The sequence below is a fragment of the Wasmannia auropunctata genome, unplaced genomic scaffold, assembly GCF_000956235.1.
Source record: "Wasmannia auropunctata unplaced genomic scaffold, wasmannia.A_1.0 LD335488.1, whole genome shotgun sequence".
In the NCBI taxonomy this organism is placed as follows: Eukaryota; Metazoa; Arthropoda; class Insecta; order Hymenoptera; family Formicidae; genus Wasmannia; species Wasmannia auropunctata.
In genome coordinates this window covers 15,365-28,747 of record NW_012027402.1, presented here as the reverse complement: position 1 = coordinate 28,747, position 13,383 = coordinate 15,365, and the positions used below count along the sequence as shown (strand labels likewise).

The 13,383-nt window shown below is 27.2% G+C and overlaps 1 protein-coding gene across 2 annotated transcripts in view; it reads right to left on the bottom strand.

The window, feature by feature from the left end:
- Window positions 1–13,383, bottom strand: part of LOC105456907 (coiled-coil domain-containing protein 137) — a 37,986-nt gene that overhangs the window by 9,628 nt on the left and 14,975 nt on the right. The window contains exon 1 of one of the 2 annotated variants that reach the window (XR_975298.1): window positions 11,546–11,913. The exons of the other annotated variant lie outside the window; for it this stretch is intronic. The gene's annotated coding sequence lies outside the window, so the exon portion shown is untranslated. Of the gene's footprint in view, window positions 1–11,545; window positions 11,914–13,383 lie in introns of those variants that run through there. 2 annotated transcript variants of the gene reach the window in all.

Sequence of the window (13,383 nt, the reverse complement as noted above, 5' to 3'; positions counted from 1 at the left end):
CACTGTATGCGGTCGGGTAGTATGTATAATAGTGCGTGCGTGCGTGCGTGCGTGCGTGCGTGCGTGTGTGTGTGCGTGCGTGCGTGCGTGCGTGTGTGTGTGTGTGTGTGTGTGTGTGCTCGCGCGTGCGTGCGTGCGTGTGTGTGTGTGTGTGTGTGTGTGTGTGTGTGTATAATGTTTATATTAACATATTTCTTATAATACAAATTTTAATTTGGGTCTCGCAAAACACGAGATGTAAAACGAAAAAACCAAAAAATTGCGTCTATGGAAGAAGATAGAAGAAGAACGAAGAATATGGATTTTACACCCAATGAAAATCGTCGTGTAATGCCGTTGTGTCGACGACGTCGAGCATCATAAGGCGATTTTCCGCACGTGCTATCATTGTTTGCTCGCTTTTCCTTTACACACATTGTTCCATTTCTAACTCCTTTATCTTTGTCAAAGTCGATTCACAATATAAAATAAATCGACAACGTAATTCTTTCAAATTTAGAAAAACTGATAGTATTCTTAAATGTTTTGCTATTATTTATATCCTAAAAAAATTTATAAATTTAAAAATTTATAAATATAAAAATATAAATATAGAATCATATTTAAATTAATGAAAGTACAAAGAAAGTAAAAATAGATAAAAATAAATGTTGTAAATTTTACAGTACAAATTCGTAAAAATGAATGGAAATTAAAGTTATTTTTGAATTTGATACATAAAAACATATTTTTCACTGCTTTCAACAGTTGTCAAACCATGAGTTTTCTTGCATGATTAGGCATCACTTTATATGTCTTATGATTTTTTACTGACTGTCAGAGGGGAAAAGGATAATTTCCATTTTTACAAGTTTTTTTTAGAGCGACAATATTTTTTTTATTTTATCCAAATTCTTCTTATTTATTTAAAAATGGAACGCAACAAACTTTTACGTGTCATTTCTCGCTTATGATGTCATGATTTCAATATATATAATGGCTGCGACTAGTTAAGAATTTTAACAATCAAAGATAATCACTTTCTTTGGTGTATAGGACATAATTCAGTATACGCGTTTCCGTATAAATTTTCTTTATATTCGAACGACTTTATATTCGAAAATAAAAGGAGATATAGGGGAGATTCTCGCTCACTCAACTTTTACTTAAATATATGTATATATATGCAAATAACATAAAATTTAGGTATAATTGGTAAAGTATGTATTTATATATAATTTGAACAGTTTATTTTATTTATTAATAACTTTTTAATAAACAACAGTTAAAACCTTTTCCAAATTAGTTAGAGCCATGTCTTTGACAACACATGTCAAGATCATCAAAATTGGTGACGTTATCACCTTCAAGTAGAGACCAAACTTTGTTTTTTTAAATGTAAAAGTTTTCAAAATCAAAAGTTTATTAAGTTTATTCCTTTTTCTATATAAATCAATTTTGTTCCTAATTTTGCTCCTTCTCTTAAATCTTAAGACAAAGTCATCGAAAAATAAATATCTTATGAAATAGTTTATATTTTATATTATGTCAGAATTAAGATACCTGAAATATGAGAAACATTTCATATCCCAATGCAGTATTCTTTATTTTCTTTTCCATGAACAATCTTAATATTTTTTATATAAAATAAAATGAAATGTATCGATTTGTATTTAAAAAATGGGGATAAACTTCCGAAAACAACCCACTTCCGATTTCAATAAAACTTTGTCAACAGCTTTAATTTGGGTTAAAATAAAAGCATTTAAAAGGATTTTCAGCGATTCCTATAAAAAAGCTATTTTGTAAGATCAAAAAATATAATAGATAAATATTTCGATCAGGAGACCTTCGTTGGCCTTGACATATACTATCAAGGTCATGGCCCTAAGTAATCATCGAAAGGTTTTAGTCATTATTTTAAGTTATTAACAAAAAATGTTTCATAAATAAAACGCAATTTTTGTCGTCTATTATATCTTGCCATGCGTGCAAAGTCAAAAACTCATGTGAAACAGTACAATTATAGATCTTGGTTCGCAACAATAATTAAATATATATACATATATTATATATCTATCAAATTTTCGCTTTACTAAATGGATGAGTCTACAATATACTAAAAATAATAGATACCGAAAAGATTAGACAGACCCCTATGCAAGGTACGAAATATATTAAATTGAATATCTATTAAATCTAATTAAATCTATTCAATCTAAGATTTATTTTTTATTTCTACAATAAATAATAGCCATGTAATAGGCGGGGGGAGGGGCTCCCCGCCTGCGCCCATGTTACCTACTGGGAGACTTCGCCCCCCCCCAATCCCCCATCGGAGAGCTTCGCTCCCTGAATCTAACATAGAGGGAAGGGTTTGAAATAAACCTTGCTTTATGTGCAAAATTTTAAATTATCTTAGAATCTCGCTTTACTTCTATTTTTTATTGCCTCCATTCCCCTCAGATTTTCCCTTAGTTCCTTTCACATATTTTAATCCCTAATTAATTAAATATATAATTACAATACCTATCATCTGATAAATCAGTGTAACAATATATAACTTTATTTAAACACTTTTGTATTAAACTTTGTTTGCGCAGAAAATCCATTTAAGGATATTCATTTGACATCATTCCGAGTATTTCTGCTAAAAATTATAACAATTAAGCGTGGGTCATTTTCGGAAGTTCATCCAAAAATGGTTATATGAATTTCTAAAAATGTAAACAAACCGCTTGTATCAAACCAGTTTACGATAGAATTTATTTTTTTATCTTTGTTAATTACATTTGTAAAATTTCAAATGAAAAAGAAATTATATTTTTAATTCGTTTCTACATTCAATTCGGTCAATTCTGTTAAGTATATTTTGTCTCATTCATTTACATCGCTATATTAAAAGTTCATTAAAATCGGATTCCGGCCTCATGTAAAGAACTGTGTTTCAAGGCCGATAAAAATGCGGCGCGCAATTTGCGTGTAACTGGATATTGTAATAATAAAAATTATTACACATCAACAATCCGTCGGCGTTCAACATGTGTCGGCTCACATTGGCTATTACTTCGATATCTTAAATTTATTCTTGGGAGCCTGATTTCTTCCTAATTTATTTATATTAAAATTATAATACGTAGCCAAAAAAAAATCATATAGAAAGTCGCGGAAATCATGGAGAAACAAAATAAAGAATATAAAATTATAATACGATAATTATTCAATGCTGATTTTGCATAATCATAATGCAAAAATATAAATGGTAAGTAACAAGGTCCAAACATTTTATAAAAGTACCTATTTATAAAATTTTATAAAACATCTTCTTTTTAAAAAACTCAAATTATATATAATATATTTATATGTAGATGTTATTAAATATGTGTATATGTACATATATATAATATATTTTAGATATATAGATATATACACATATGTAGATACATGTAATGTCTATATATATATATCCGGGAAAAAATATATATATAAGAACATACATGAATGTATGTATATAAATATATATAATTATATATAAAATGTGCCCATACATGTCCATATTAATTTCTTTTTTTGTGAAATTTCTGTTTGGTGCAACAAAAATAATAATAACAATAAAGAGACATAAAAAATAATTTTTGTATTATCTTTTTTACAAAAAGTCAACTTTAAAGAATGAGAAGAAATTACGTATATATAATCATATATAGGTACATATACCTATATATATAATCGTATACATATAATTTTAATTATACTGTATAATATATAATTTTATATGGATCAATTTTTTCTCATTCATTAAACTTGACTTGTAAAAAAAACAATGTTAAAATTATTTTTTAATTATTTTTTTGTCTTCCTATTATTTTCCTATTACTTTTTTTCTATCAAACAGAAAAGAGGATTAAAAAAGGACTGATTTTGGCCCAAAAAAGTGTAAGTAAGAACAATATGTTTTTTTTTTTATAGATCTTGATCTCTTGAATACGATAAAACTATTAAAAAGTTCGTAGCGGTCGGGGAACACCTTGAAAATTGAGCATAAACAGCGCATTTAGTAAAAACGCTGTATTTATGCTCAATTTTCAAGATGTTCCCTAAACGTTACAAACTTTTTAATAGTTCTAACGTATTCAGGGGATCCAAATCTACAAAAAACACTATTGTTTTTACTTACATCTTTGGAAGCCAAAATCAACCCTTTTTTAACATCCTTCTTTACAAAAGAAACTAATATGGATAATATAAGCATATTTTGTATATAATTATATACAAATTATGCTCATATTATCCATATTAGTTTCTTTCTTTTCTATAAAGTTTTCTATAAAGTTTAAGTATTATTTGTTAAATCGGTTAGTCACAAAATTAGTTTCGTATAGGGCCGATTTTGGCTATATGTACTTATTTATGTTTTTGTATATATTTATGTATATATAAGTACTTATATAAAAAATTTTTTCACGGAATATATAATATACAGAGTGTCCCACCTCTACCGCATTTCCTTTTAAGAACGAGTTCCTGAGACAATTTTGAATCAAAAATCCTAATACAAAAATGTCGAAACTACTTTTATAATACTTTTCAAGTTATAAACGATTTAAGTTAATCAATATTAGCGGCTGAAATTTTTAAATTATTGAGGTCGTATTATATGTATTGTTTTCTATAAAGTTTAAGTATTTATTATTAAGTTAATTAGTCATTAGGTTAATTAGTCATGAAGTTAGTTTCGTGTATTGATATTTATAAACGGGGCCGTTTATATTATCAAATGTGCCGTGCCTGAGCGCGCAAATTTCAACCGTTAATATTGGTTAACTTAAATCGTTTATAACTGAACAGTATTATAGCCTCGACATTTTTGTATTAGAATTTTCGACTCAAAATTAACTCAATAACTCGTTCTTAAAAGGAAATGCGGTAGAAATGGGAATACACTCTGTATATAAATATGTACGTATATGTATGTATAATATGTGTGTGTGTGTGTGTGTGTGTGTGTGTGTGCGTGTGCGTGTGTGTGTGTTTAGTATATAATTATAAAATTAATATATTAATTTCTATGTCCGTGCATTCCATTAGATAAAATATTGCTGCTCTTCTAGAAAATTTTGTACTGTATGTACAGCAGAGATAAAGTCTTTGAAACAATAGCAATACGAGATACAATAAAGAGTTGCGTCAGTGTTTCATCTAAGTGTTTCTTCGAGGAGTTTCCGTGAGTTGTATCTTGACGATCGCGCTTCATCCGCGTCATCTGCTCGCGCGGGAAATTGCACTCGTACGGCAAGATGAAGGAAAACTTCGAACTAACAATAAGTAAACTACAAGCGAAGAAAGAATCGGAGCTAGATGGATCTATAGATTTTATGAGATGTTGAACAACTCATTTTGTTAATCTCTCACATACTCAAATTTAATATGATAGGTCGTGCAATACTGACTAATCTAAGTTTTTTTAGTATAACTTAAACTAGCTGAACATTAAATTTGAAAAAAGTGATTTGTAGTATAAATAGAACCTAATAAAAGGAGAAAAATTATTTTACGTAAAATTGATTATTGTCAATAATAGAAAAGTTATAATTTGTATTGATGAAATTTGAGTTATTTGTTAGATTTTTAGGTCTAAATAATTAATAATATTAGAAAAGACATTTAATTGTAAAAGACTTATTTTCTAAATTTACGTTTACAAATATCACAAATAAAAATAGTTAATTTTTTCGGTCTGTAGGTACCTTCGACGTGTTCAACCTTCATATTGATGCAGTGCGCCTAATCTTCGTCAAATGATTCTTTACAAATGATGTACTCAGTGACACGCCTTCATTTAAATTTAATTTCCTTTTTGTTAAATATAACAATATTTACTTGATATAAAAACCTCCTGTAATTTGTATATACAAAATTCGAGTTGCTTATAGTAGATTACAAGAAGAAAAATAATAATGAGTTTACAGAATTATACTTCGATACCTATTCGATAAAAATAGTTATTACTATAAGTACGCGCGCGCGCGCGCGTGTGTGTGTGTGTGTGTGTGTGTGTGCGTGTGTGTGTGTGTGTGTGTGTGTTGCGTGCGTGCGATATTTATGTGGTAGCAAATGTGACATATTACTATATACACTACATTAATATTGCGCGCATACATACATATAGGTAAATACACAAAATATCAGTAAAATAGCAATGCTATGGAGTTTGGTCTTCAGTTTTTCCTTAATTAGAGAAAATAAACAAAAATTTAGTCGATACTAAATGACAGTTGGATGATCGGTATCTGCACGATAGACACATAGAAATATTTTACGTTATAATGAATAACGTACAAAGAAATTTGTAAAAGTGCTATTTATTTATACCTAATAGACTAAATATAGTGAACACAATGCAACAAAATCATTTAATTATATCTGAGAAACAAGAAGTCAACTCTGAAAAATAACTTTACACACTCAAGATACACATAAACGAAAAAGATCTAAGAACGTTGAAGTAAAAAGTATACGGCTGCGGAATATGTTATATAGATCTATAGTATTGATCCGCTTATGTAAAATGCTGTATTTTAACAGTGAGAAGTGAGAGCTAGCTTTGGTCGGTACTGTATACCGGTCGGTACTGCATGACTTTTTCCCTATATTTAACACAGTATCGTTATAATATTAATAATAATTAATTATACATTTATGTTTTTAATTTCAAGCAATGAGCGATCAATTTGAAGAAAAAAGTTTTTCGAAAAGTCACTGATTGTATGCTTAGTATTTCTTTCTTTGGAATGAGCTTAAGGTATACATATAGACGTGTGCAATCACTATAATGGATCTCGCAGTGTGTGCGCGCGTGTTACGCTTGTTCATCTTAATATCCGCGTCGCTGTGTCGTGGGTGGACGAGATAAAGCCTAATCAAGGAGATGCGGTCTTATCCGCGTCGCAAACTGAGACATATTGCACGGCAAGCTGCAACAACGATACGTGCATCGCATAATGCCAATCATGCGAATCGCACTACCCATAATACCCGTAATTCCTCGCAACAACTTTCTCTATCCCCCATGCGCGAGCTTAATCCTCGTACATTTTAATTTACAAAATTTTATGTTATTTATACATTTTATTATAGTTTTTATATTGTTTGTGATTCTCTACCCATTTACGAATCAAATAATGACATTGACTAATAAATGTCAATCAAAATTTATTCATTAATTAAAGTTTAATTATATTTCAATTAAAGCCAATTAAAATTTATTCCACACAATAAAAATAATTTCTCTTCAAATAACAATAATACGTTCTAAAAAAGATGAATAGACGCAACAAAAAAAAAGATAAACAAGAATCCAAGACAAACACTATGGCCTTGAGATACTTCACTTGCTATATAATGCGAGTAATTAGTGTATGCCATAATTGTCTGTTCAAATAATAAATGTTTAGTTAAAAATATCGAACTTATCTATATATTAAAGTCAAAAATATAACTCTGATTAAGAAACAAACTTTAAATATAAATATATGAAATAAAAGTAATTTAGAAAACACATATGATATAATTTTTTTATATATACATATGTGTATAAAAGACAAAGACAAAATGTTAAAAATTCCACAAAAATATTTTTGTATATATATAAATATATATATATGTGTATAATTAAAAAAAAAGTAATAAAAGTATTAATATAACAATTATATATATATATATATATATATATATACATATATAGTATATTTAAAATTATGATATTAATATTAATAAAATACTCAAATCTCTCTCTCTCTCTCTCTCTCTCTCTCTCTCTCTCTCTCTCTTTAAAAACAGAATCTCATTTTAAAAATAAACTATAAATATGGGACGACAACAATTTAGAAAAATACAGTGATTGCATTTTTTGTATGTACAGGTGTGCGTTCCATGAGCACCAGAGTATTTATTACAGCCTGGGGGGATAAATGCTTTCTCTCTCTTTCTGTTTTCCTTTACCTACACTAGAAAAATAAAATTGCCTGTTATTTTTTTCGTGTTTTTCTGATGCTTTAATGAGTACAGTATTCAAAATCATTGAAACATTTGTTAGTATCATACATGAGCATATGTATACAGAATGAATTGTTAATAATCTAACCAATAAAAGAATAATTCTTTATGAAAAATGAATAAAAAATATAGAAAAAATTTATTCATGCAAATATTTAATTTTATAATACCTAAAAATTTATAATATATCTACAAATTAATTTAAAAATTAGGGAGTTAACTTTTACTTTTTTTTTAAGTTTAAATAACTTCTAAGGACACAATGTCGTAATAAATTTATCCTGTCAACAGCTATGTAATTGCTAAATATGCGATATATACATATCTTCAACTTATTTTGTTATCAAAAATTATAAAAATTTTTTTATCAAACGTAAACTTTGTAGATTCAAAAAAATCCTTTATAGGTATATGCAATTTTATATTATAATTGTATATTTCATAAATTTAATTTTACAATTAACTAACAAATAATTATTAATTTAGATATTTAACTGTATTTATTATATATTGTAAATGCATGTTGTGTCGTAGTGGGTTAAAAAAAGATGCATTCGAGAATCAGAATTTCGGCCAGCTGGAACTATTCTCGATCGGATCTATTTTCAAAGACGCCTGCTGTACGTCCTACGCTCATCATGAATCTTCATGTCCGTGAAAACTCAAAATATTTCTTTCTTAGCTTAATTCAAGTTTTTTCATAAATTAATGAGAAGAGAAACAAATCATATCCTTGTACCAATTTCATTTAAACTGTTTTTGCAAAGCAAATAAGCGTTTATTTTACTATATAAATTAATAATAATTTTTCCTAATAACATCACTCACAATTCACAATCAGTGAAATTTAATTTCTTTTTTCAATAAAAATTCGTAACTCTATAAATTCTCATGACTAACGTAAAGAATAATAATTAAAAAGTTTAGATTGTTTACTGCAATGTGATTAAGATATGTATAAATAATATACATAAAAGTAAATAATAATTAAATATTAAGAGTTGTACAAATATGAGAAAATTTGGCATAAGATATTTATAAATTTTCCTATAAATCTAATATATTTTTCATCTTCAAAATTAGCATATTATATGATAAACAAATATAATACATACTCATTGCCAGCAGTCTAGCGTTAATTAAGTGCATATTTGCCTGTAATTTCAACAAACGACACAAATTTTCACACACCACTTTCGTCTTTCTATGAGAGGTGCAGTTTGTCCTCAATTATTAATTCTGAAATTATGCAATCGTGAAACAACACAATAAACGGCCAACGTATTATTAGACATTCCGCTTGGCGTGATCTAACCAAAGTATACAACGAAGACAACATTTTCACGATTTTAATAAAAAAAATGCCGCTCAGTCTTAAATATGATCAAAGTACATATCTTTAATTGACATTTAATTATCAACTCAAATATATAATAGCCACAGTTTTAACGTATCAGTTCGCTAATTAAAACAAAAACAATTATATATATAATTATATTTAAAATATAATATTAGAAACATTAATAAATAGTCTAAAAATTAAAAATAATTTCATTAACTTTCCTTTCTTTTTTAAATTTTAATATCCTAATTATTAAATGTATATATTTAAATGTAATAAATATATTTAATGACAAATATTTTCGTAACATGCATTAAAATGTTCAATGTTGCAATTTAAAAAAAAATTGTGTCATATATTTTGACATGTGCTGAAATTTTGCAATTAACCGCTTCCTACGTTATTATTTCCACAGACAAACTTCAAAACAAGTTTTTTTATCGTTGTTCTTCGTTCAGCAAATTGACGTTATTACGCGGTTTATCGCAGCAGACCGCAATTGTCGAAACAAACACAGTTTACAATTTCGCAATGTAACGCAAATTTTCTATTTCAATGTAGGCAGCGTTCAATTTATTCCATTTACTTGTAATGTTATTATAATATTTCACAATTATAATATTATAATCACATCAATACGTATATATAAATATGAATATAAATATATATATATATATATATATACCTATATATATACATACATGTATGTATACATATTAACATAAACTTTTGTATGTTATTAGCTATGTATATTCGATTTTATACATGTTTCATAAATAATAATTTAGTTATTAACTTTATGTACGTATAAATAATAATTGAACTATAACTTTATTCATACAAATTAATTTTAACCTTTAACGTGTTTTATTAAAAATCTATTACAATAATTTTATTATAAGGTTCATAATTTCATATTTATTCGTAATTTTTAATTACATAAAACAATATATTATTATCTAAAAAAGACATTGTATTTTTATATAATTAAAAGAAACTTTATATATACTATATATATAAAAGCTTTATATTATATATACACATAAAGTTTAACAGATAATTGTCTTTGTATATTTAAAAATATTCTTATATGATGAGCGTCTAGAATATACGCGTTCAAAAAGAATAATGATAAGAAAGGGAAAGCTAATTACTTTTGCAGAGAGAGAGAGAGAGAGAGAGAGAGAGAGAGAACGATTAAAAGACTTTCATTGCGTAATTAAAATATGAATAAACATATATGTTACTTTGCATAAGACGCATATTTTCCAGGAATTATTTAATAGTAGTTAGTTCATCATTTTTTGTGAATTAATGATGCAACATATATGTATATCAATAATGATTATAATAAAACTTGTATTTGAAATGTTTATTTTTATTAATTTTATAACCAGCAAACTAAACGAATTGCTTTCTTCAAACATCAATTGCAATAACTACTTTTGTATTTGTAATAGAGTTTACAAAAATAAATTGAGTCGATCAGTTTATCATGGGGCGTTTTATGTAACTCAATTAAATTTCAAGATAAAATCAATAATTTTTAATAAAAATTTAGTTAATTGTGATTAATATGTTAAACTTTGTTAAAATTTAATTTAATTTATTTCATTTATTTCAAATATCTGTTTTTTAATTTAATTGGTCAAGTTAAATTTTTAAATAAATTAATTATTTCTAAATATAATTTGCGAAATATGTAATGTTCGTAAGTAATATATATTACCTATGCAATAGATTTCCTTCTTTCGAAAAGTTTTGTGAATAAATGTGCAAATAAATGTGTTTTCATGTGTGTACAAACGTATTAAATAAATGTATTTAAAAATATTAAAATTATCCAAAACTCTTTTAGAAAATTCATTGATAAAATAATATAATTATAATATTTTCTAATGATATCGAATTATTTTTTTTTAAAAAAGATTATAATAGAATATAATATAACTGAAAAAAGAAAATGTCTTTAAAGACGAAGAGAGTTTATACTCTACATTCATATTTGTATAACATAAAAGAAATATGATGTCCATATATTCCTTATTTTTTTATTTATTGCAAAATTCTTGGATTTTTGTATTGCATTTGTTTTGTTAATCACTTTAATTTTTTAATAATTAAATTACATGCACAAAGCTTGCTTATTTAATCAGAGCTGTTACACACCTTCGCCGTAACGTCGCAGCCAAACTTTATTAACGTAGATGTTCAAAAAGAATATTATTCACAAATATCTCACTTGCAACTATCTTACGGACTCCAATTTTTTGGCAGAACGATAATGTTGCGATATTGCAGAAAATTGAAGAATAAGCTTTGTAAATGTCAATGACACTCGTCAATTTGAATTGCAATGAAACAAAACGCACGATTCAATTTATGAACAAACGTCACTCGATCTTATAATGCATATAACGATGGCAATGACGCAAAACGAGAGTCCCATAGGAGAATAAACCACGTGGCCGCACAATTTTCGAAACGGAGCAAACACTACAAAGCAAACTCACGTATCAGCAGCTTGCTGTACACTGTCGCGCGCTCCGTCATCGTGAATCGTGATCGTCCGCGCGTTATCCCCTCTTCGAGCCCTATGCCACTCTCCATTCTACGCGCCAGCGCACACTTCTGATGTACACATACATGTGTGAAGTACATAAAGTGAATTCGTAATCATATGTTACATTCGATTAAAGGGTTATCTACTTCAATAAAATTTCTGTCTTTTTTAAATTCAATTTTTATTAATTTATATACTTTATTTAAACATTTATATGTTTACAATATGAATAATTTATACATATATTTATTATAATATAATATAACGTTGACATTTATTATTTAACGTAAATTAATAATTCTTTACCACTAATTTCTCACAGCTTCGTAATCGATCTAATCGGACACAATTAAATACAATAATAATACAAATATGTATATATATATATATATATATATATATAATAGCGAATAGTTTTGTTTCTTTAAGTATACTCATTAAATGCAAAAAGAATAAAGAAAATCTAGAAACCAATTTTTTTTCAATTACATTTCATGAATTTACTTCACCTTTTTGCGAATTTATTGCAACTGAAGGAACATTTGTAGCTCATAAAAAAGGTATTACGCAGCACATTTCTCGGTGAGTCCAATTTCCAATTACTTTGCCGTTTTGAACACACATTCGACAATGACAAATTACTAAACCACTGCAGACCTCCAAATGCATATCACATTGCAAGACATTTCACATTTTATCAATTTTTATACATATGCGTATACAGTATTAACAGTTTAATATAAAAATTTAAAAAAATTATATATACGTATATTTAAAATATATAGGTACATATATTTATAAATATATATACGTACAATCACACATGCACACATACTACGTACGCGCGGGTGCATATATTATATATATATTTGTATATGTCTTCATATACAAATATATATTATATATATATTTGTATATGTCTTCTATGTATTTTTAATATCTTTATCCAAAAAATGCCACATATAACACATCATCTTTTTATTTGAACACAACTATGGAAATTAAAACATGCATTTTCAACATATGTAAATCCACATAGATCATCAAAAAGTGACTTAAAAGTAGAAAGGACTCGCAGGATCACATCCCTCGAAGGCACAATCTCGAGATAAAAATCGAGTGAGCAAGCATAAAAGTGGCATTAAATTCGAATTACTCGTATCCTAGCGTGCAAAACTTTAACAGGAGGCGGTCGTCTCTGTTATCATCAAAAAAAAGAAAGGCGTTATAAAGGCGACGCTTGAAATACGTGCATAAAGAATATGTACATACATAAAGTAATGTTTATATAAAGTGTATATGAAGTAAATGTAGGATTTACACGGTTTAATTTTTTATTTTACGTACGAAGAACAAAAATGCTTATTAAATTTCTTTTGAGACATTTGTGTGCGCGCACGTATGTGTGTGTGTGTGTGTGTGCTGTCTCTTATACACATCTCTG